The sequence below is a fragment of the Cynara cardunculus genome, assembly GCF_001531365.2.
Source record: "Cynara cardunculus var. scolymus isolate 2C chromosome LG 13, CcrdV1, whole genome shotgun sequence".
Classification (NCBI taxonomy): Eukaryota; Viridiplantae; Streptophyta; class Magnoliopsida; order Asterales; family Asteraceae; genus Cynara; species Cynara cardunculus.
Genome location: NC_037540.1, coordinates 13,016,917 through 13,021,796, shown reverse-complemented (window position 1 = coordinate 13,021,796; position 4,880 = coordinate 13,016,917).

Below are 4,880 nucleotides of genomic sequence, written 5' to 3'. Positions count from 1 at the left end.
AAAAACAAAAAAAAGGAGAAAAAAGATAAATAAGCTCCTAGCTTTTAGAAGAGGCCACATCATACATAGTGGTTTCTTCTTTAATATATATATAGACTAGTGTTTGACACTGTGCGTTGTATGGTGATCAAAACTCAATTTAAGAAAAAACGTAAAAGTCTCGACTCGAGCGGAAGTGCGATGTGTGTGAAAACTTTGGATTGTATTTATATTTACAACGCCACATTCAACACTGTAAATCACGATTTGGAGAATACTAACATCAGATGAAAGCACGTCATTGAGTCAACATTTTCATTCTATGTATATATAAGTGATATAATAAATACTTAAATTACATTTGTTATTATAAGTACTACAATAATCACAACTTTTGTTAAGAAAAAAATGTATCATTTGCATTCGTTTTGCACAAAATTTTACCAATTGGTTGGTTTTGATTTCAATCATTGTTATATATTTCAAAGCTCCGTTACGTTTTTATACATCTATCATCTTTCTACCAATGTGAGATGATGAAAGTCAACCTTATTTCAGATAAGGAACAATCAAACCTATGTTGCCAATTCAACATCATTGGTTTCACTTTTATATTTGGCCATAATTTTGACCATTTAGTTGGTTTTGATTTCAACCATGGTTATAAATTTCAAAGAGTGTCATCCAAAATAAGACAACCCTATGATTCAAACTTCATGATTTGACACAAAGACATCTCATCCATCTTTCTTGTATATTTCCTTTTTTTCAAATATTTCACCTCTTCACCAATGTGAAACAACTAAAACTCAATCACAATTTATCATTTGAGAGAACTCAATTTTCATGATGCCATCTGAATACCTCAAGGTTTTCCTTTTATATATATAAAGATAAATATTTTTACCATTTGGTTGGTTTTGATCCCAACCATGGTTATACATTTCAAAGAGGATCTTCCAAAATAAGACAACTGTATGAAACAAACCCCATGATTTGACACAAAGACATTCAATCCATCTTTCATATACATTTCACTTTGTTCAAATCTTCCAACTCTTCATCGATATGGACAACTAAAACTCAACCACAATTCACCATTTGAAAATACTCAATTCTCATGGTGTTACTTCAATACCCTAGGTTTTTATTTTACAATACTAGAAAGGTACTCGCGCAATGCAGCGAGATACATCTTGATTTTAATATTTTATTTTGTTAGTTATCTCAGTCGATCTTATAATATGGTCTTATGTTCTTTGAATAAAATATAAATTTGAAGACATCATAAAATTTTGATAAAAATATACCGATATCAGTATCAAATTAACTATTTAAATTTTCTTATTTTTTGTATAATTTTTTAATTCAATTTTTTATTATAATTTAATTTAGATTCAGTAACAAAGTAATTTATATTTGGTTTAATAATATAATTTTTTACAAAGATAATAATTAATTATTTTGTTAGAACTCAATAATTATCCTAATTATATTTTAGATTTTTTATATTTTAAAATGAGATGTTTATCCTCAATTTGATTATGACCGCACTTAGTTACACGAATTCAAACATGAAACTTTAATAAGTTGTACTTATGCAAAATTTACTTGTAATATTGAATTTTAAGTAATATGTATCAATAAACAGTCATTCATGCATAAAAATTATTTTTAAGAATTTTTGTCAAATAATTTATAATATAATATAGATAAAGATTTTAATTATGTGTTTTGTACTATAATTTTACCAATTGGTTGGTTTTGATTTCAGCTATGGTTATAAGTTTCAAAGCATCCATCACGTTTTTATACATCCATCATCTTCTTCCAAATCTTTCCACCAATGTGAGATAATAAAAATCAACTTTAATCAAGATTTGAGTCTTATGCTACCAAGTCATCATCCTTGGTTTCACTTTTAGTTTTGTACTATGATTTTCTCTATTTGGTTGGTTTTATTTCAACCATGGTTATAGATTTCAAAGATGGTCATCAAAAATAAGACAACCCTATGAGGAAAACCCCATGAATTAACACAAAGGCACCATCCATCTTTTTATACAATTCACTTCGTTAAAACCTCTTAATTCTTCATCAATGTGGAATAATTAAAACTCAACCATCAATTCTCATGATGTCACCTTAATATCGTTTTACTTATATATATATATATATATATATATATATATAAAGATAAAGATATAAAGACGGTTGGTTTTGTTTTCAACTATGATTATAGATTTCAAAACATCCATCAGAATTTTATACATCTATCATCTTCTTCAAATCTTTCCACCAATGTGAGATGATGAAAATCAACTTTAATCAAAATTTAAGGAATACTCAAAACTCATTTTGTCAAATCATCATCTTTGGTTTCACTTTTAGTTTTGTACTTTGATTTTTACCATTTGGTTAGTTTTGATTTCAACCATGGTTATAGATTTCAAGGAGGGTCATCCAAAATATGACAACTCTACGAGGAAAACCCCATGAATTGATGCAAAGACATCATTTATCTTTTCATACACTTCACTTTGGTCAAATCATTTAACTACTCATTAATGTGGGACAATTAAAACTCAACCACAGATGCACCATATGAGAATACTCAATTCTCATGGTGCCGCCACGATATCCCAAGGTTTTACAACCTTTTGGGTGCATCTCGGTACATCTGATCCTAATATGCATCAAAGAGTGGAGATCCATTTTTACGCTTCTCATCTTAACTCTTATTCTCACTAGAACTCAACCCTCTGATCTACCCCTTTTCGAGTATCCCCTCAAGATTAAAAAAATCTTGGGAACATTTATTTTTAAGTGGGAGGAAGGGCTTGGTCTGGGAAGAGGAGAGTGGTCAAAAGCGGCAAATTATAAATTTGCTGAAGTTTTTCTATGTAGGTTCGAATCATGCCTCTCCCACTTGTTTATTATAGATTTCATAGAAGAGAAAATATATGTATTTGGTTCATTTTTCTTTTGTTAGTTAATTTTTTTTTTCTTTCTAAAACTGATTGTAATAGTTCTGTTTTTATACTTTTTAAAATTACTCTCTTATATTGAAAATTTTGTTATAATCATTTTATGAAATTCGAAGCCGTTAATCAGTCAAAACCTTGACTAATTGATAGCTGCATGATTTCGTTGATAGTTTAAAGATTATGTTAGGCATGGCAATACAATTTATGAATTACAAACCGTAATGATTTACATTACACCGCATTATTTAAGATTGTATTTTGTATTTCAAAATTTTCACCTATCTTTAATTTTGATGATTTATTTTTTCATTTGTCATGTAATTAAAAATATGCATGTATTTATGTAAATAAAATTTTATATAATTTTATATATTTAAGATTGTATTTTGTATTTCAAAATTTCCACATATCTTTAGTTTTGATGATTTATTTTTTTCAATTGTCATGTAATTAAAAATATGCACGTATTTGTGTAAATAATTTATATATTTGTGGATTCAGATTTTCTTATAGAATAATGAAAATGAAGTTAAAAAATGTAGAAAAATTAAAAGGTTAACAATTAATGTATTGATTGTATATTAAAAAAATAAATCAAAATAATGAGAAAAAATAAATAAATAGGATATAAAACTTCTTATTAAGTAATCCTTTGGTTATTCCTTTAATGTATATAGGTTTGGCTTCTAGAAGGAATGGATTTGTTATATTATATAAAATTAAACATTTTTTTTTATTTTCATTCTAATTAATTATTGTTTATTACCTCTTAACAAACACCCCGTAAATTAACGTTTTAACTTATTTCACAGAGTAAATCGAATGAAAAACAAAATAACAACATAAAACTTATACACTAAAATAACAATACTATAACGAAATTGAAGCAGAACAAACTTATGCAATGAAGCGAGATACATATCGGTTTTAATGTTTCGTTTTATTCTGTTCCTTGTCGATGTTATAATACGGTTTTATGTGGTTTTGAAAAAAACGATAATGTTTTTTATTTTTGAATAAAATATAAATTTGAAAATATCATAAATTTTTGAAGAAAATATATCGACATTGGTATTAAATTAACTATTTTAAAGTTCTTGTTTTGTTGTGTAATTTTTTTAATTCAATTTTTTTATTATAACTTAATTTAGATTTAATAACGAAGTAATTTATTTTTTATTTAATCTTATATTTTTTATAAATATCATAATTAAATATTCTGTTAGAAAAACAACGATTATCTTAATTATATTTTAGATTTTTTATATTTAAAATAAAATATATATTCTTTATTTGATTATGTTTATTTGCATGTAGTTATACGAATTCAAGCATGAAGTTTTATAACTTATACTTACGCATTATTTTCTTGTAATCTTGAATTTTAAGTAATATGCATCAATAAACAATAGTTCATGTATAAAAAATAGTTTATAAGAGTTTTTGTCAAATGCTTTATAATATAGTATAGATTAATTAAATTCATGTTATTTATTTAGGATTAAATGCATACAATAGTAATATAATTTTACAAATTTTTTATTATAATATTGTATATTTATTGTTTTTTATCACAATAATATACTTTTAAATTTTTCTTTCATCAAATCATTGTACTTTGAAAACCAATGAAACATATTATTTATTGTTATATAGGTAGATTTTCTAAATTACGTTGTGTTGATAATCTTTTTTTAAAAGTAATTATTATAAAAATGAAAATGAAAATATAATATTATAATAAATTTTAATGTCCACGTAGGTTATCCACATGTATTATAGTGATATGACTTTTTATTACAACATTATACTTTTAAAATTATTTTATTATAGCATCTACTAGTTCTTATTAAACAATGTACTTTTAATTTTAATATTTAGATATTTTACATGTATTTAATCAATATATTAAAT